Source organism: Panulirus ornatus, chromosome 15, assembly GCF_036320965.1.
Source record: "Panulirus ornatus isolate Po-2019 chromosome 15, ASM3632096v1, whole genome shotgun sequence".
NCBI lineage: Eukaryota > Metazoa > Arthropoda > Malacostraca > Decapoda > Palinuridae > Panulirus > Panulirus ornatus.
In genome coordinates this window covers 23,500,714-23,523,129 of record NC_092238.1, presented here as the reverse complement: position 1 = coordinate 23,523,129, position 22,416 = coordinate 23,500,714, and the positions used below count along the sequence as shown (strand labels likewise).

The 22,416-nt window shown below is 43.4% G+C and overlaps 1 protein-coding gene and 1 pseudogene across 5 annotated transcripts in view; both read right to left on the bottom strand.

Moving 5' to 3' along the window:
• Positions 1-2,429, bottom strand: part of LOC139753876 (WD repeat-containing protein 20-like) — a 29,044-nt pseudogene extending 26,615 nt beyond the window's left edge.
• The window catches only part of alphaCOP (coatomer subunit alpha), a 270,633-nt gene that overhangs the window by 223,296 nt on the left and 24,921 nt on the right, over positions 1-22,416 (bottom strand). The gene's annotated exons all lie outside the window — the stretch shown is intronic.

Genomic DNA, 22,416 nt, shown 5'->3' with positions numbered 1-22,416 from the left:
GGCAATAAAGATGGTATCAGAAAAAAGATAGCTAAGTTAGAATGAGAGATTAAAGCCCTAAAATCTGCCCAACTTGGAAGAAGGAAGAGTGAGGGGTGACATGATCACAAATTATTTAAAACAGCTCAATGATGAAGACAGTACACCATTCTTAGAAAGACATATGGATAGACAAGCCTGAGGAAAAGGATATGATATCAAGCAAGAAACTTTTTCACACAGATATGCAGAAGTGCTTTTATAGTACAAGACTAGTAGATGAATGGAATGAAATGAATGAAGTCATGGTTAACGTTGACAGCTAACAGAAATTTTTACAGTAATATAACAGAGAATGTTCAAGAAATGGGACCCCATTAGTGTAAAACTCCCTTTCTATGCAGTACAAATAGGTAATCACAAGTACTGGGATGTAATTCCTAGTAATGTATCAACAAATCAGTATTGACAGTACTGACCAACTTTGATGATGCATCAGCACAATTTTGGCCAATGGTGTTGAAAATCAATATAACTAAACATAAATGACAATTCAAAAAAGAATGTGAAATGTCAAGAAAAAATTCTTCTTTTGTGATTCTCTCTCTCTCTCTCTCTGGTAAAAACTATTGTATATGATGTAACTTATTTCATCGGTTTACCACTGCTCATAAAAAAATGAAGAGCAATATACAGCATATATTTTCAAAATAATGCTTCATGATATTTGTGTTATTCAGGTTTGTCCACTTTCTTATTTCTTTATGCTTGAAAATAATGAGATTAGTCTACGTGTTTTCATCAGTGAACTACAAACCTATGTTCAAACCTTTATAAGTATCAAATCTGAAATAAATTTTAAGAGGAAATTCTAAAACATTTTTTGATATTCATCTATTTCTATGAATGACTTCAGCAACCTACATGCTTTGATGAATAAATGTACTATATCATGTTCACTTCCATTCTTCTGGTTCACTGTAGTCAAAATAGAGTATATTTGCAACCTTTTTTTTTTCTTACCTCTCCTTAATAAATAAAAGGTCTTGTAAACATTTGGTTTCAAAATGATCTTTATTCTTGTCTTCAAAAAACAAAAACAAAATACACAAACTACTATTTTTTCCCCAAAAGGTACTGGTGTTGGCACTAAAAACCAGTATCAGTATCGGCTAAGATTTCAGTATCAGTGCTAAGATTTCAGTATCAGTGCATCACTAGTAATCACACACACACACAATATATAAAGTACAGCCAGTTATATAATGTGCTAAATGTAATAAAACTGTAAATGGAAGATGTCTGTGTTTAACTTATATTTTGATATCACACATTTCTAATTTACTTTAATATCATGCAATACATAATCATCAGCATGGGTGATGCCTCATAAGTCAATGCATAAGGGTGTACTGGGCAAAAATGTTTTAAGCATGTTCTAAAGCCCCAACAATCAAACCTTAATTTAAATCCATACCAGTCAACCCTCTAACCCCAACTTCTAGTTCACTACTCGTTGCTTGGTTTCCTTCTTTTATTACACATCATTTGAATCTGTACCTTTCAATGCATTTGATGAGAGGTGTGATGGGTCATTTGTAAACATGGGCAGGGTTAGTGGTACTTATTTGGCTTTGAAAAGAAGGGAGACTGTTGAAGATAATGGAGAAATGGATAAGAAAGATATTAAATTCAGTTGAGGAAAGAAGGGGTCTTTGGGACTGAAAGGAGGGTCTTTGGGACTGAAAGGAGGTTTGCTAGTGAAAATGGGGATTCACAGAAATGTCACCAATAATAATGGGGAAAAAGGGGATCATATGGGGAGGGGGGAGGGGGGTCACTGGTGATGGATGAGAAAACAAGGTTACTGGAGAAATTGGGGTGGTGAGAATTGAATGAATGAGCATGATGCTACAATGAATAGAAGAAGCATTATAAATGTTAATGGCATCATGAAGAGCAGGGTCACTGGTCATGATGAGATGTGGGTCACTGGTCATGGCTTGGCAAAGGTGGTGTGGGGAGGGGAGGGTTCAATGGTGAAGATGAAGCATAGAAAGGAGTAAGAGGACAGAGAAGGATTGCATTCTTTAATATAGTTAAGAGGCCTATTAGTTTCATACTACTGACATCTTTGCACTTATCCATGAACAACAAACACCCACAAAGAATAAAACGGGCAAGACCTCAGTTCTTGGAAAGTTTTTTTTTTCAATCACAAGAACTTTCATTAACATCTGTTTCTTCCACCATAGAAGATGATGTGCTGTTTTCCCATTCTTCTACAAGTCCAATAATTATAACTGTATGCCATTCTTTTACTCCAGGGCCAACTGGACTGAAACCTTCTAAGCCTGGCTCCTGAGTATGCCTATGATCTGACCCTTACAAGGAACATCAAAGGTCAGGTCATCATAACCAATAATCATGCTGTCATACTCAAGGATCATAGTGTCATGATCAAACAACATACTACCATGCTCAAGAGTGGTACTGCTGTGCTTAAGGACTTACTATAATGCTCAAATAATTCAATATTTTATTCATTTGTTCAAACAGTAATGGTTAACTATCTCATTTCTAAACGAAAGCCTACCTTTAAATCTACATCTTTCACTACAGCTATGAAGTATATGGTCTCACCTTTTACACACATAATAGCTACATCCAAATGAGCTCATAAATTTGTAATCAGAGGTAAGTACTCTATTCACTGCTTGAGTCAAAATATAAGTACAAATATAAATTTTTTTCCTGAATTTTCAAAATTCCACCACACAGAGGTGGGTGGTGAGTGCCAAAGTGAAAGGGTTAAGGGTCAAAGTCCTATTTCCAGTAATGTAAAACATTATGGGTATCAACACAGTCAATGCAATCATGGATTAATTTGCACTTGTTTGAATTTTACTATTCCTCATTTTCAGCAACAAAAATTTTTCACAATGGTACAAGAAAATCCTTCCTAGCGATTTTGCCTAAGAGACAAAACAAAGCATACCTTGACATTACATATATGTGTTACTCAGAAGTTCTGACAACATCTAAAAGTCACACACAATAAGTGAATTCCACAACCCTTTAATGACTATTACAAACTGTAACTGGCTATTACAAATCGTAAGTGAACAAATCGTAAATGACCATTTTTTTTTTTTTTTTTTTTTTCAAACTATTCGCCATTTCCCGTGTTAGCGAGGTAGCGTTAAGAACAAAGGACTGGGCCTTTGAGGGAACATCCTAACCTGGCCCCCTTCTCTGTTCCTTCTTTTGGAAAAAAAAAAAAGAGAGAGGGGAGGATTTCCAGCCACCCGCTCCCTCCCCTTTTAGTCGCCTTCTACGACACGCAGGGAATACGTGGGAAGTATTCTTTCTCCCCTAACCCCAGGGATATATATATATATATATATATATATATATATATATATATATATATATATATATATATACATATATATATATATATTTTCATACTATTCGCCACCTCCCGCGTTAGCAAGGCAGCGTTAAGAACAGAGGACTGGGCCTCAGAGGGACCATTATGAACCTTAATTTTCTATCGAGAACTATAAACAGCTACCAAAGAAAATAACTACCAAAATCTGTTTTGGTGACCACAAACTACAAGTAATGGCTACAAACCAAAACTGATGTCTGCAAACCATACCTAGCAGCAATATACTAAACTGGTTTCCACAAACCATAAACAGCAACCATACAATTGGATGCAATTCCTATAACTGACTGCCACATGGTATAACTGGCTACCACAATACATAATTAGCCATCAAAAACTATACCTATCAATCTATATCTCCAATGCCTATTCTCTCCAGGGTTGGGCACAGCAAAAGAGTATCCACTTATCCCTGTTCTTATATGCCTCCCTAGCATACACCATTCCTTGCATTCTACCACCATTTCTATCCCTCTAGTTTTCTTCCACTCTACTTGCCCATGTCACAGGTGATCTTCCTCTCATGCCAACCCCATTAATCTTACTCTCAAACACTCTCCATGTAAACTCCCAATTCCCCAAATTCCACACGCCCAAACCTCCTCAAAGTATTACATTTCACCCACTCTCCCACTCCACAATTCATTTCCTTTGCTTTCCCTGCCATACCACATCTCTCATACACCCATTCATTTCTTTCTTTATTCCATCTAGTCATACCACATGCTCTTCTCAAACAGCTCATTTTCACAGTTTACCATAAACTACAGCTGGCTACTACAAACTATTAATGGCTAACATTAACACACAATAGAACTGGTTAAGGTGCAAGAGGTGAAAAAAAGGGCAAATGAGAGTTGGGGTGAGAGAGTATCATTAAATTTTAGGGAGAATAAAAAGATGTTCTGGAAGGAGGTAAATAAAGTGCGTAAGACAAGGGAGCAAATGGGAACTTCAGTGAAGGGCGCAAATGGGGAGGTGATAACAAGTAGTGGTGATGTGAGAAGGAGATGGAGTGAGTATTTTGAAGGTTTGTTGAATGTGTTTGATGATAGAGTGGCAGATATAGGGTGTTTTGGTCGAGGTGGTGTGCAAAGTGAGAGGGTTAGGGAAAATGATTTGGTAAACAGAGAAGAGGTAGTGAAAGCTTTGCGGAAGATGAAAGCCGGCAAGGCAGCAGGTTTGGATGGTATTGCAGTGGAATTTATTAAAAAAGGGGGTGACTGTATTGTTGACTGGTTGGTAAGGTTATTTAATGTATGTATGACTCATGGTGAGGTGCCTGAGGATTGGCGGAATGCGTGCATAGTGCCATTGTACAAAGGCAAAGGGGATAAGAGTGAGTGCTCAAATTACAGAGGTATAAGTTTGTTGAGTATTCCTGGTAAATTATATGGGAGGGTATTGACTGAGAGGGTGAAGGCATGCACAGAGCATCAGATTGGGGAAGAGCAGTGTGGTTTCAGAAGTGGTAGAGGATGTGTGGATCAGGTGTTTGCTTTGAAGAATGTATGTGAGAAATACTTAGAAAAGCAAATGGATTTGTATGTAGCATTTATGGATCTGGAGAAGGCATATGATAGAGTTGATAGAGATGCTCTGTGGAAGGTATTAAGAATATATGGTGAGGGAGGAAAGTTGTTAGAAGCAGTGAAAAGTTTTTATCGAGGATGTAAGGCATGTGTACGTGTAGGAAGAGAGGAAAGTGATTGGTTCTCAGTGAATGTAGGTTTGCGGCAGGGGTGTGTGATGTCTCCATGGTTGTTTAATTTGTTTATGGATGGGGTTGTTAGGGAGGTAAATGCAAGAGTTTTGGAAAGAGGGGCAAGTATGAAGTCTGTTGGGGATGAGAGAGCTTGGGAAGTGAGTCAGTTGTTGTTCGCTGATGATACAGCGCTGGTGGCTGATTCATGTGAGAAACTGCAGAAGCTGGTGACTGAGTTTGGTAAAGTGTGTGGAAGAAGAAAGTTAAGAGTAAATGTGAATAAGAGCAAGGTTATTAGGTACAGTAGGGTTGAGGGTCAAGTCAATTGGGAGGTGAGTTTGAATGGAGAAAAACTGGAGGAAGTGAAGTGTTTTAGATATCTGGGAGTGGATCTGGCAGCGGATGGAACCATGGAAGCGGAAGTGGATCATAGGATGGGGGAGGGGGCGAAAATTCTGGGGGCCTTGAAGAATGTGTGGAAGTCGAGAACATTATCTCGGAAAGCAAAAATGGGTATGTTTGAAGGAATAGTGGTTCCAACGATGTTGTATGGTTGCGAGGCGTGGGCTATGGATAGAGTTGTGCGTAGGAGGATGGATGTACTGGAAATGAGATGTTTGAGGACAATGTGTGGTGTGAGGTGGTTTGATCGAGTAAGTAACGTAAGGGTAAGAGAGATGTGTGGAAATAAAAAGAGCGTGGTTGAGAGAGCAGAAGAGGGTGTTTTGAAGTGGTTTGGGCACATGGAGAGAATGAGTGAGGAAAGATTGACCAAGAGGATATATGTGTCGGAGGTGGAGGGAACGAGGAGAAGAGGGAGACCAAATTGGAGGTGGAAAGATGGAGTGAAAAAGATTTTGTGTGATCGGGGCCTGAGCATGCAGAAGGGTGAAAGGAGGGCAAGGAATAGAGTGAATTGGAGCGATGTGGTATACTGGGGTTGACGTGCTGTCAGTGGATTGAATCAAGGCATGAGAAGCGTCTGGGGTAAACCATGGAAAGCTGTGTAGGTATGTATATTTGCGTGTGTGGACGTATGTATATACATGTGTATGGGGGGGGGGGCCATTTCTTTCGTCTGTTTTCTTGCGCTACCTCGCAAACGCGGGAGACAGCGACAAAGTATAAAAAAAAAAAAAAAAAATTGGTTACCAAACATAACTGGCCACCTTACACTATAACTGGTATCCATAAACTTCAACTGAACTACCATAAACCTCAACTGCCTACCACAAACCTTAACTGACTTCCATAAAACTTGACTGGCTACCACAAACTTAATAAAACTGGCTACCACAAACTTAATAAAACTGGCTACACAAACAAGCTTAATAAAACTGGCTACCACAAACTTAATAAAACTGGCTACACAAACAAGCTTAATAAAACTGGCTACCACAAACAATCTTAATAAAACTGGCTACCACAAACTTAATAAAACTGGCTACCACAAACAATCTTAATAAAACTGGCTACCACAAACTTAATAAAACTGGCTACCACAAACTTAATAAAACTGGCTACCACAAACAATAACTAGCTTCCACAAATATCACAAATTACAACCAGCTACTAAAAATCATAACTGGCCACCACAAACCATACCTACCAATCATAACAAGCTACCACAAACTATAACTGGTTGCCACAAACTGTAAGTGATTATCCCACACTTAATAAAACTGGCTACCACAAACTTAATAAAACTGGCTATCACAAACAAAGTTTTTGCAAAACATAACTAGCAGCCAAAACTATAATTAGTTACCACAAACCATAACATGTAGTCAAAACTATAGCAAGTTGTCAAAACTATAACATCTGCCACAAAGTTTAACTAGCTGTCACAAACTATGACTGGCTATCACAAACCATAATTAGCTACCATAAACTATAAATGGCTGCTGTAAGGTATAAATGACTGCCACATGGTATAACTGGCTACCACAAACAATCTTAATAAAACTGGCTACCACAAACTTAATAAAACTGGCTACCACAAACTTAATAAAACTGGCTACCACAAACTTAATAAAACTGGCTACCACAAACTTAATAAAACTGGCTACACAAACAAGCTTAATAAAACTGGCTACCACAAACAATCTTAATAAAACTGGCTACCACAAACTTAATAAAACTGGCTACCACAAACAATCTTAATAAAACTGGCTACCACAAACTTAATAAAACTGGCTACCACAAACTTAATAAAACTGGCTACCACAAACTTAATAAAACTGGCTACCACAAACAATCTTAATAAAACTGGCTACACAAACAAGCTTAATAAAACTGGCTACCACAAACAATCTTAATAAAACTGGCTACCACAAACTTAATAAAACTGGCTACACAAACAAGCTTAATAAAACTGGCTACCACAAACAATCTTAATAAAACTGGCTACCACAAACAATCTTAATAAAACTGGCTACACAAACAAGCTTAATAAAACTGGCTACCACAAACAAACTTGATAAAACTGGCTACCACAAACAATCTTAATAAAACTGGCTACCACAAACTTAATAAAACTGGCTACCACAAACTTAATAAAACTGGCTACCACAAACTTAATAAAACTGGCTACACAAACAAGCTTAATAAAACTGGCTACCACAAACAATCTTAATAAAACTGGCTATCACAAACCATAATTAGCTACCATAAACTATAAATGGCTGCTGTAAGGTATAAATGACTGCCACATGGTATAACTGGCTACCACAAACTTAATAAAACTGGCTACCACAAACTTAATAAAACTGGCTACCACAAACTTAATAAAACTGGCTACCACAAACAATCTTAATAAAACTGGCTACCACAAACTTAATAAAACTGGCTACCACAAACTTAATAAAACTGGCTACCACAAACTTAATAAAACTGGCTACACAAACAAGCTTAATAAAACTGGCTACCACAAACAATCTTAATAAAACTGGCTACCACAAACTTAATAAAACTGGCTACCACAAACCATAACATACTAAGACAACTGTAACCTGAGGCCACAAAACCTAACTTGTTACCACAAACTCTACCTGGCTGCTGTAATTTTGCCTCCCATCTGGTATACATGGCTGCTACAAACGAAAACTGGCCACTATAAATTACAACTACCAACCTCAATCCAAAAGTGGCTGCCACAAACCTCTCTATCCACCTAAATCAAAGTAGCTACCACAAATCATAGCTGACTACAACACACTATAACTAACTGCTACAGCTATAAAGCTGCCACACAACTTAAGTGGCAGCCACAAACTTTGACTGTAAACCACAAAATATCAATCCCTACAACAAATCATAACTGGCCACCACAAACCATACCTACCAATCATAACAAGCTACCACAAACTATAACTGGTTGCCACAAACTGTAAGTGATTATCCCACACTTAATAAAACTGGCTACCACAAACAAGCTTAATAAAACTGGCTACCACAAACAAACTTGATAAAACTGGCTACCACAAACTTAATAAAACTGGCTACCACAAACAATCTTAATAAAACTGGCTATCACAAACAAAGTTTTTGCAAAACATAACTAGCAGCCAAAACTATAATTAGTTACCACAAACCATAACATGTAGTCAAAACTATAGCAAGTTGTCAAAACTATAACCATCTGCCACAAAGTTTAACTAGCTGTCACAAACTATGACTGGCTATCACAAACCATAATTAGCTACCATAAACTATAAATGGCTGCTGTAAGGTATAAATGACTGCCAAAAACCATAACTGAGGACCACAAAACATAACCAGCTACCAAAAACCTTAACTGGCTAATATGCACCCCAAACCATAACTGACCACCACAAACCATAACTAGCAACTAAAAACTATGACTGGCTTCCACAAACCATGATTGACTACCAAAACTAATGATTAGCTACCACAAGTGGTTTCTAAGGATTAAATCCAGCCAACACAAAACTTACCTAGCTGCCTTACTGGTTGACAAAGTATCACTGACTAGCAAACTATACATTTGTTCCCCATCAACTCTCCCTGATGATACCAAAGTAAGCAAAATGATTTGATCAGATGGAGATGCAAAAAGACTTGGACACAATTTACAAACGGACAGAAATGAACCTAAAGGATTTTAATAAACTTAATGGCTTTGAGCAAATACGTTACAGGTCAAGGATGGATTCATCAGTGGTGCCTTAAAAAGGCCCAACATGGATAAATGATAGAAAATGGACTATAAAAAGATTTACACATCAAAAATAAGAAACTAGATTTCAGAGAGCATATTGAGAAGATAAGACTATCAAGTGATGAGTGGTATGATTCTGATAACTTTCTCTACAAGAGATAGGTAGTACTTGGCAGTCAAGCATCAACCAAGGATGCTAACACCCAAGTATCAGAGGGTTTAGCAGTGGTGGATGTCCAGTTCCCCTTCTTTGCCTATGTTGCTGTCTGTCCTTTCTATCTAACCAATATGCAAGTTGAAAAAACTCAGTCCAATAACACACACTGTTCATCTCACACAAAACACTCTACTATAAATAACTGACACAACTCACTATTCTTGACTATATTTTCCTGTGCTACTGCAGCATACTAGTCTTACCTACATGTAAACAGCATAACATCACACAACTACCTTTGCAACCACAACCCACAATCCAGAAAGCTATCACAACTATCAACCTCTATATAAAAAAAACCTACCCAGCAACACCACCTGCCCACATCCATGCATCCATCCCCACCCAACCACAAGCAATCACATCCACCTGCAGATAACCACACCCAACCATCCATATGCATGCGTACAGGCTACCTACCTACTTGCAAATAACCTCACCCACCAGCATACAACGAAATCAAGCCATCCACTGGAATGAGACCCAATCCTCTCAACCACCTACATGCAACCACACCAACCAACCCACCTGCATACAAATGCCAACCTGTACCCAAACTTGAATGCAACCATATGCACACAAGCAATGCACAAAACTACTAGTCCTCAGCCTACATGTTGAAATACTAACCTGTAGAGTGAAGGGGATCCAGCTACTGACACTAAAAGCTGTCTACTTTAAGGAAGCTCAGCTACAATGATGGTGCTTGAACTACAGGGAGCTGCTAGAGCTACAAGGAGGTGATACAATTAGAGGGAGGGTGCTAGACCTACAGGGAGAGTGCCAAAGTTACAGGGCAAATGCTAGAGCTACAGGAAGGGTGCCAGTGATAAAGGGAGGATGCAGAGCTGCAGAAAATGAGTAAAAGCTACAGAAAAGGTACCAAAGTTATACGGTAGTGAGGTACTAATGCTACAGAAAGGATGCCAGAGTTACTGTGAGGGTACCAAACCTGCAGGATGGGTGCTACAATGTAGAGGGTGCCAGGGATACAAGGAGTGCCAGAGCTACAGGGAGAGTGCTAGGGATAGAGAGGAAGCCAAGCTATAAAAGGGTGCTTGATCTATGGCAGGGTGCTAGAAATATAAGACAGTTCTAGAATTAGGGGATGGAGCAAGAACTACTGTAGGGAATGAGACCAGTTACAGGGAGGGATACTAGGGGGATACTAGAGCTACTAAGAGGCCCAGCTACAGGGAGGAAGCCAATTTCTTGAGTGTTTGAGCAACGAGGAGAGAGCTATACCTACACAGTGGGAGCACTGCTACAGGGAGGGAGCCTGATTAGACAGAGGGAGAATGTCTCAAGATAAGGAGCTGTGGTACAGGGAGAAGACTGAAGGAGAGGAGGAAAGGCTCCAGATCAACCTGGCAAAGGTGTTATCAAACACTTTGTTATGACTGACAAAAATCAACCAACTATAGGACATAAGAACCTCAAGAGAAACTACAATATAAAGAACTAACGGAATATTTCTATATTAATCCCTTGGGCATAACGGTATGATCTTTGGGTATGAAAGCCTGACCTTTAACTTGACCCTTATAAGTCAGGTCAAAGGTCACACCAACATGGCCAAGAGCCGTACGCCATGCCAAAAGGGGTAATCAACCAACCATGTCCAGCTGATGCTTCACAAAAATAAACCAATCAGCTGCCCCTCTATCATGTCCAGCTAATGCTCCACTAACGTAAACCAATCAACTGCTCTTCTACCATATCCAGCTAATGCTCCACTAAGGTAAACCAATCAACTGCTCTTCTACCATATCCAGCTAATGCTCCACTAAGGTAAACCAATCAACTGCTCTTCTACCATATCCAGCTAATGCTCCACTAAGGTAAACGACAATCAACTGCTCCAATGCCATGTCCAGCTAATGCTCCACCAAGGTAAACCAATCAACTGCTCCTCTACCATGTCCAGCTAATGCTCTAATAAGGTAAACTAATCAACTGTTCCTCTAACATGTCCAGCTAATGCTCCAATAACGTAAACTGTTTCTCTACCATGTCCAGCTAATGCTCCACTAACGTAAACCTATCAACTGTTCCTCTACCATGTCCAGCTTATGCCTACAAATCTTGTTTTAATCACTTGTCCTGTCCACTTAATCTCAGAAATTCATCGAGTGGGTTCTCATGAATATTTCTAAAACTTTGGCTGAAGAAACTATGCATATGAAATAACCCAAACACCAAAAGCAAATATCAAACAGAAAAGATTCTTTTGGAGACACTTTTGAACAACAAATGTTATGGCTGGATATGAGATTTGTTTTCAGACAGCGATATCTGGCGTGCAGCTGTGATGACTCGTAATGTTAAATTATGGGTAAGGAGCGTGTGGTGTGTGTTGGGTCAAGCCCTGGGAGTGGCGGGCAGATCTTGGTGACGACCCAGACATGTCACTGGTGCTAGTGACGACCAAAACGTGACACTTGGTGACGACCCAGACATGTCAGTGGTGCTAGGACGACAGAGACATGTCAGTGGTGCTAGGACGACCCAGACCTAGACTTGTCACTGGTACTAGCGACGACCCAGACATGTCAGTGGTGCTGGTGACGACCCAGACATGTCACTGGTGCTAGTGACGACCAAAACGTGACACTTGGTGACGACCCAGACATGTCACTGGTGCTAGTGACGACCCAAACATGACACTGTTGGTAGTGACCACCCAGACATGTCACTGGTGCTAGTGACGACCCAAACATGACACTGTTGGTAGTGACCACCCAGACATGTCAGTGGTGCTGGTGACGACCAGACATGTCAGTGGTGCTAGGACGACAGAGACATGTCAGTGGTGCTAGGACGACCCAGACCTAGACTTGTCACTGGTACTAGCGACGACCCAGACATGTCACTGGTGCTAGTGACGACCAAAACGTGACACTTGGTGACGACCCAGACATGTCACTGGTGCTAGTGACGACCCAAACATGACACTGTTGGTAGTGACCACCCAGACATGTCAGTGGTGCTAGTGACGACCCAAACATGACACTGTTGGTAGTGACCACCCAGACATGTCAGTGGTGCTGGTGACGACCCAGACATGTCACTGGTGCTAGTGACGACCAAAACGTGACACTTGGTGACGACCCAGACATGTCACTGGTGCTAGTGACGACCCAAACATGACACTGTTGGTAGTGAAGACCCAGACATGTCAGTGGTGCTGGTGACGACCCAGACATGTCACTGGTGCTAGTGACGACCAAAACGTGACACTTGGTGACGACCCAGACATGTCAGTGGTGCTAGGACGACAGAGACATGTCAGTGGTGCTAGGACGACAGAGACATGTCAGTGGTGCTAGGACGACAGAGACATGTTAGTGGTGCTGGTGACGACCAGACATGTCAGTGGTGCTAGTGACGACCAAAACGTGACACTTGGTGACGACCCAGACATGTCAGTGGTGCTAGGACGACAGAGACATGTCAGTGGTGCTAGTGACGACCAAAACGTGACACTTGGTGACGACCCAGACATGTCACTGGTGCTAGTGACGACCAAAACGTGACACTTGGTGACGACCCAGACATGTCAGTGGTGCTAGTGACGACCCAAACATGACACTGTTGGTAGTGAAGACCCAGACATGTCAGTGGTGCTAGGACGACAGAGACATGTTAGTGGTGCTGGTGACGACCAGACATGTCAGTGGTGCTGGTGACGACCAGACATGTCAGTGGTGCTGGTGACGACCCAGGACATGTCAGTGGTGCTAGGACGACAGAGACATGTCAGTGGTGCTAGGACGACAGAGACATGTCAGTGGTGCTAGGACGACAGAGACATGTTAGTGGTGCTGGTGACGACCAGACATGTCAGTGGTGCTAGGACGACAGAGACATGTCAGTGGTGCTGGTGACGACCAGACATGTCAGTGGTGCTAGTGACGACCCAAACATGACACTGTTGGTAGTGACCACCCAGACATGTCAGTGGTGCTAGGACGACCCAGACCTAGACTTGTCACTGGTACTAGCGACGACCCAGACATGTCAGTGGTGCTAGGACGACAGAGACATGTCAGTGGTGCTAGGACGACAGAGACATGTCAGTGGTGCTAGTGACGACCCAAACATGACACTGTTGGTAGTGACCACCCAGACATGTCAGTGGTGCTAGGACGACAGAGACATGTCAGTGGTGCTAGGACGACAGAGACATGTTAGTGGTGCTGGTGACGACCCAGGACATGTCAGTGGTGCTAGGACGACAGAGACATGTCAGTGGTGCTAGGACGACAGAGACATGTTAGTGGTGCTGGTGACGACCAGACATGTCAGTGGTTCTAGTGATGACCCAGACATGTCACTGGTGCTAGTGACGACCAAAACGTGACACTTGGTGACGACCCAGGACATGTCAGTGGTGCTAGGACGACCCAGACCTAGACTTGTCACTGGTACTAGCGACGACCCAGACATGTCAGTGGTTCTAGTGATGACCCAGACATGTCAGTGGTGCTAGGACGACAGAGACATGTCAGTGGTGCTAGTGACGACCAAAACGTGACACTTGGTGACGACCCAGACATGTCAGTGGTGCTGGTGACGACCAGACATGTCAGTGGTGCTAGTGACGACCCAAACATGACACTGTTGGTAGTGAAGACCCAGACATGTCACTGGTGCTAGTGACGACCAAAACGTGACACTTGGTGACGACCCAGACATGTCAGTGGTGCTAGGACGACCCAGACCTAGACTTGTCACTGGTACTAGCGACGACCCAGACATGTCAGTGGTGCTAGGACGACCCAGACCTAGACTTGTCACTGGTACTAGCGACGACCCAGACATGTCACTGGTGCTAGTGACGACCCAAACATGACACTGTTGGTAGTGAAGACCCAGACATGTCACTGGTGCTAGTGACGACCCAAACATGACACTGTTGGTAGTGACCACCCAGACATGTCACTGGTGCTAGTGACGACCCAAACATGACACTGTTGGTAGTGACCACCCAGACATGTCAGTGGTGCTAGTGACGACCAAAACGTGACACTTGGTGACGACCCAGACATGTCAGTGGTGCTGGTGACGACCCAGACATGTCACTGGTGCTAGTGACGACCCAAACATGACACTGTTGGTAGTGACCACCCAGACATGTCAGTGGTGCTAGTGACGACCAAAACGTGACACTTGGTGACGACCCAGACATGTCACTGGTGCTAGTGACGACCCAAACATGACACTGTTGGTAGTGACCACCCAGACATGTCAGTGGTGCTAGGACGACAGAGACATGTCAGTGGTGCTAGGACGACCCAGACCTAGACTTGTCACTGGTACTAGCGACGACCCAGACATGTCAGTGGTTCTAGTGATGACCCAGACATGTCACTGGTGCTAGTGACGACCAAAACGTGACACTTGGTGACGACCCAGACATGTCACTGGTGCTAGTGACGACCCAAACATGACACTGTTGGTAGTGAAGACCCAGACATGTCAGTGGTGCTAGTGACGACCCAAACATGACACTGTTGGTAGTGAAGACCCAGACATGTCAGTGGTGCTAGGACGACAGAGACATGTTAGTGGTGCTGGTGACGACCAGACATGTCAGTGGTGCTAGGACGACAGAGACATGTTAGTGGTGCTGGTGACGACCCAGACATGTCAGTGGTGCTAGGACGACAGAGACATGTTAGTGGTGCTGGTGACGACCCAGGACATGTCAGTGGTGCTGGTGACGACCAGACATGTCAGTGGTGCTGGTGACGACCCAGGACATGTCAGTGGTGCTAGTGACGACCCAAACATGACACTGTTGGTAGTGAAGACCCAGACATGTCAGTGGTGCTGGTGACGACCCAGGACATGTCAGTGGTGCTAGGACGACAGAGACATGTCAGTGGTGCTAGGACGACCCAGACCTAGACTTGTCACTGGTACTAGCGACGACCCAGACATGTCAGTGGTGCTGGTGACGACCAGACATGTCAGTGGTGCTAGGACGACCCAGACCTAGACTTGTCACTGGTACTAGCGACGACCCAGACATGTCAGTGGTGCTAGTGACGACCCAAACATGACGCTGCTGGTAGTGACGACACAGACATGTCAGTGGTGCTGGTGACGACCCAGGACATGTCAGTGGTGCTAGGACGACAGAGACATGTTAGTGGTGCTGGTGACGACCAGACATGTCAGTGGTTCTAGTGATGACCCAGACATGTCAGTGGTGCTAGGACGACAGAGACATGTCAGTGGTGCTAGTGACGACCAAAACGTGACACTTGGTGACGACCCAGACATGTCAGTGGTGCTAGTGACGACCAAAACGTGACACTTGGTGACGACCCAGACATGTCAGTGGTGCTGGTGACGACCAGACATGTCAGTGGTGCTAGTGACGACCAAAACGTGACACTTGGTGACGACCCAGACATGTCAGTGGTGCTAGGACGACAGAGACATGTCAGTGGTGCTAGGACGACAGAGACATGTTAGTGGTGCTGGTGACGACCCAGACAGTCAGTGGTGCTGGTGACGACCCAGACATGTCAGTGGTGCTAGTGACGACCAAAACGTGACACTTGGTGACGACCCAGACATGTCAGTGGTGCTGGTGACGACCCAGACATGTCACTGGTGCTAGTGACGACCAAAACGTGACACTTGGTGACGACCCAGACATGTCAGTGGTGCTGGTGACGACCCAGACATGTCAGTGGTGCTGGTGACGACCCAGACATGTCACTGGTGCTAGGACGACCCAGACCTAGACTTGTCACTGGTACTAGCGACGACCCAGACATGTCAGTAGTGCTACTGACGACCCAGACATGTCAGTGGTTCTAGTGATGACCCAGACATGTCACTGGTGCTAGTGACGACCCAGACATGTCAGTGGTGCTAGTGACAATCCACACATGACACTGTTGGTAGTGACCACCCAGACATGTCAGTGATGGTGGTGGTGACTGTCATAAAGTGTGGCCAGTAGGATGGACAGCCATACGGCCACTGACGCAGCCTGACGGTGTAAGGTATGCCAGGACAAATGCCAGGCAAGCTACATTCAGGCCAAGCGTCCCTGGGCGGTGGGTGACGAGAAGCACAGTGCGGTCACCAGCAGGTCCTCGCCAAGGTAGACTTCTTGATCTTACGCAACACACTCACTGCAACACCCCGCCACGATGCACCCACCGCCACGCCACCAGCCACACACACACACACGTTATCATGATACATTGAAGGCAGACAAGAATAAGACAAGCCCTTAATGCCGGGCCGGACTCGTAGTTTGTTCTGGGCCAGTGTGTGTAGAGCCGTGGCTGGGCCGTCCTTACTAACCCGACGCAACAGGAACAGCTGGAACCCACGGCACTAACCCAGTAATGTTACCCAGGGACCAGACCATTCCACATACTGAACAACAACCTAACCTAACCTAACCTAGTAATGTTACCCAGGGACCAGACCATTCCACATACTGAACAACAAAGGCCAACATGGTGTATTTTGTAACAGCCAAAGGTTCAGCCAGAGGTAAGAGTGGTCCAGTACAGAGTCCAAAACCATTCTTATATGGCAACCACACCGGCCCACCCTCACTTCTACTCATATCCGCACACCCACACCACCTGCCCATCCTCACCACTATCCACACCCATCCACCCTTACCACTAGCCATACCTCACCACCCTCACCACTAGCCATTTCGCTACATCCGTCCTCCATCACCGTTAGCCACACCTTCCCTCCCTCACCGTTAGTCACACTTGTCCTTCCTCACCGCAAGCCATCCACACCCGCCCTCCCTCACCGTAAGTCACTCACTTCTTGCCACACCCGCCCACGTCAAATAACTATTTTCGTCCAGTCCCACGAGCTTGCCCCATGTCAATCAAAACTTGTACTGCTAGGAAAAGTGAAACTCACATCAGATGTAATCTATTTCTTCTGTAATTTTCAGTGAAAAGCTAAGACGTGACAGAAAGCCATGTAAGCGACCTTCATCATTATCTTGTCAATGTGAGAGACAACTTGCATTGTGTCCTAACCTGATCTTCCCTAGCACCACACACCGCCATCACTCACGCTCCGCTCCTTCCCTCCCAACTTCTATCGTGTCACTCAAGGGCCCTCCAGTACCTTCCAAAACTTTACTGTCACTTAGGGCCCTCCAGTAGACTCCAAAACTTTACTGTGTCACCTAGGGCTCTCCACTACCCTCCAAAATGATATCCATGTAAATGATTTTCCAACATCATATTCCCAAATACAATTCTCCATTATCATGTTCCATTATAATTCTAAATCATCATAGCTACTACACCATTCACTAACATTAAACCCCATACACGACTCTGACATTGTATACTCATGCACGATTCTCCACCAAAAGTCTGAGTTTGGTAAAGTGTGTGAAAGAAGAAAGCTCAGAGTAAATGTGAATAAGAGCAAGGTTATTCGATTCAGTAGGGTTGAGGGACAAGTCAATTGGGAGGTAAGTTTGAATGGAGAAAAACTAGAGGAAGTGAAGTGTTTTAGATATCTGGGAGTGGATTTCGCAGCGGATGGAACCATGGAAGCAGAAGTAAGTCACATGGTCGGGAAAGGAGCGAAGGTTCTGGGAGCGTTGAAGGTGTGGAAGGCAAAAACGTTGTCTCGGAGAGTAAAAATAGGTATGTTTAAAGGAATAGTGGTTCCAACAATGTTATATGGTTGTGAGGCATGGGCAATAGACGGGGTTGTGCGGAAGAGGGTGGATGTGTTGGAAATGAGATGTTTGAGGACAACAATAAGTGGTGTGAGGTGGTTTGATCGAGTAAGTAATGAAAGGATGAGAGTTGTGTAGTAATAAAAAGAGTGTGGTTGAGAGAGCAGAAGAGGGTGTATTGAAATGGTTTGGTCACATGGAGAGAATGAGTGAGGAAAGATTGACAAAGAGGATATGTGTGTCAGAGGTGGAGGGAACATGGAGAAATGAGAGGCCAAATTAGAGGTCGAAGGATGGAGTTAAAAAGATTTTGAGCGATCGGGGCCTGAACATGGAGGAGAGTGGATTGGAATGATGTGGTATACCGGGGTCGATGTATTGTCAATGGATTAAACCAGGGCATGTGAAGCGTCTGGGGTAAACCATGGAAAGTTTTGTGGGGCCTGGATGTGGAAAGGGAGCTGTGGTTTCGGTGCATTATTACATGACAGCTAGAGACTGAGTGTGAACGAATGTGGCCTTTGTTGTCTTCCTAGCGCTACCTCGCGAACATGAGGGGGGGGGGGGGGGTGGCGGCGGGAATGGAGGAAGTATGTATGAATATGTACATGTGTATATATGTATATGTCTGTGTATGTATATCCATGTATACGTTGAAATGTATAGGTATGTGTACATGCGTGTGTGGGCGTTTATGGATACATGTGTATGTGGGTGGGTTGGGCCATTCTTTCGTCTGTTTCCTTGCACTCCCTCGCTAACGCGAGGCAGCGATAAAGTATAATAATCATAATCATAATAATAATAATAATAACAATAATAACAAAGATTCTCCAGCAATATACCTCTATACACAGCTCTTCAACACAGTACCATCTACATCTAATTAGTAGCTGAACCTAAATTACATAGCTCTCTACCATTTCATCTCATTATAATTTCCCATATACTTTGAATTCAATAAAAAATTTCAAAAATTTTTATTTCACAAAATTCTTGACCAAACCATAAAGGGTGTGGGGGAGCACCAACTTGTGTGCAAAATACAGTTTGATTATATGACGAATTACTAAGAGATGAGGCAAGTGCGTTAACGGTCACTGCTGATGAGGGAGGGATCCATCACTGGCAGGGAATAGTGACACCATTAATGGTGGAAAAAAGCCACCATTGGTCAACAGTGCTGCCAGTGTTGGGAAAGCACTGTGCCATCAACGATGAGGGAACACTATGCCAACAGAGATGGAAAAACACTGTGCAACCAGAGATGGATAAGCACTATGCCACCAGTGATGAAGGAACACTGTGCCACCAATGATGAAGGAACACTGTGCCACCAGTGATGAAGGAACACTGTGCCACCAGTGATGAAGGAACACTGTGCCACCAGTGATAAGGGGACACTGTGCCACCAGTGATGAAGGAACACTGTGCCACCAGTGATAAGGGGACACTGTGCCACCAGTGATAAGGGGACACTGTGCCACCAGTGATGAAGGAACACTGTGCCACCAATGATGAAGGAACACTGTGCCACCAGTGATGAAGGAACACTGTGCCACCAGTGATAAGGGGACACTGTGCCACCAGTGATGAAGGAACACTGTGCCACCAGTGATAAGGGGACACTGTGCCACCAGTGATAAGGGGACACTGTGCCACCAGTGATGAAGGAACACTGTGCCACCAGTGATGAAGGAACACTGTGCCACCAGTGATGAAGGAACACTGTGCCACCAGTGATGAAGGAACACTGTGCCACTAGTGATGAAGGAACACTGTGCCACCAGTGATGAAGGAACACTGTGCCACCAGTGATGAAGGAACACTGTGCCACCAGTGATGAAGGAACACTGTGCCACTAGTGATGAAGGAACACTGTGCCACCAGTGATAAGGGGACACTGTGCTACCAGTGATGAAGGAACACTGTGCCACCAGTGATGAAGGAACACTGTGCCACCAGTGATGAAGGAACACTGTGCCACCAGTGATGAAGGAACACTGTGCCACTAGTGATGAAGGAACACTGTGCCACCAGTGATAAGGGGACACTGTGCCACCAGTGATGAAGGAACACTGTGCCACCAGTGATGAAGGAACACTGTGCCACCAGTGATGAAGGAACACTGTGCCACTAGTGATGAAGGAACACTGTGCCACCAGTGATAAGGGGACACTGTGCTACCAGTGATGAAGGAACACTGTGCCACCAGTGATAAGGGGACATTGCACCACCAGTGTGGGAAAACACATTGGAACATTTTATAATAACTGATGAAGGAACCAAACTCCAAGAACACTAGACAAGAGAGTGACTGGAGTGAAACTGTGACTGTGATCAATAAAAAAGACATGGTGCTAACACTTTCTCTTCCACCTGTCATGCTCTGCTTAAACTGCAGCAACATTCCACCACCCAGCACAGTTTCAGGAGATAAGTTTTAATTTCTTTAAACAACTAAAGATTATCACTTCCTTTTTCACCATGACAAATACTAACGTTTCACATTTTTATGAAAAAGATATGGATTTTTCTTAAGCTGATAACAGGGAATATGTTTAGAATTTCCATAAATTTCAAGTGTGCAAAAATGTGAAGCAAAATGAGGAGATGCTGTGCCCTTTAGGACCAGTTATAACTAAATGTAGTTGGAGAAGGATCCATAAATGTGAATATGTGGAGGTGCAGGTTACTGCTGGACCAACCCCAGATAACATCTGCTAGGGGTCGGATGGGAAGGACCATGGCATCAAAAATGCATGTCCAGCAAACCATCCGTACACTTCCATACAACCTACATTATACATCTTATCCCAATACTGTGTAACTACCTTCTATTTCTCCAATATTTCTTCCAAACAAGTATAACCCCATTCTTTTTTTCCCTCCAAACCATCCAATTAAAATGTTTAGGGTCTTGAAGAACCTTCTGCAGCAAACATGTGCAGAGAAGGGGGAGTGATCATCATCAAGCATAAATGGGCACAGGGTCCTGCACATCCAGCCCAAGCCAGTAGTGACTGGTAGGGAGGGACCAACATTCTGAAGCAATAGTGAAAGTCTCAGTTACAACCACCACTGCATCAACTACCAAGACTACCATTGCATCAACATCACCCAATTATCATCCCTAAGACCAATACTACTTCACTACTATTATCATTAATACTTCATCAGCACCATTACCAGTCTCATCATCAATGGCGTACACCCACCTTGACCACTACTGTCTTATAACAATAACTATCACCACACACAACCACCATCAATACTGCCACACCTCCTGTGACCATATGATTAAAACCACCATTTCCAAGCCTCTAACCACCATACAAGTATAACTATATCCACTGCCACAGCCACGTGAATATCATCACTGAAATAACACTATGATTATTGCTGTACTTCATCATCACTAATGTCAAGACATAATCACCAATGCTATTCCACAACCACTATCACCAATACCATACTTCCATGATCACAGCTATTACTTGTGCCACACCATTAGTACTATTATACCAACACCATCACTGCCACACTAACATCACTTACTTCACAATTACCATCGCACCAACTTCAATATTACCATCCCAACACCATCACTACCACCACTGATCTACTACTGCCATCCTCAACTTCACCATCTCTGCCAAATCAACTGCATCATCTTCATAAAGATCCTTATCTTTCCTGCAGATATAAACCATGAGGTCATAGCTTAAAAAGTAATGTTGTGAAATAATGTTTATATTTGGACAAAAATGTTTAGCAAATGAGGATGGTAAGGCTGAGCATCTAAATCGTTGCAAGTAGGCAGAAAAACTTGTATAACTACAACACTGTTGACACAATGTACCAAGTCACTTCTTTGGCATAACCAGTGGTTTCATATTGAACTAACTTTCAACATCACACAGAAATCACACCTAATATGCTATGGAAACATCAGCTCATATCTTCACTCACTCCATTTCAGGAATAAGCAATTAATAATGAAAATAAACAACAGTCATTCGCATTTTCCTATGAAAACACCAGCCCAAGTGCAATTTACCGACAACAAGATATGGCATGCATCCTGGTAAATGTTTGGCTTATGTGACATCCCCTCTCACTACATAATATCATTTTTGTGGACAAGTAAAATATCACAAAACTGTTCACAAAATAGTTA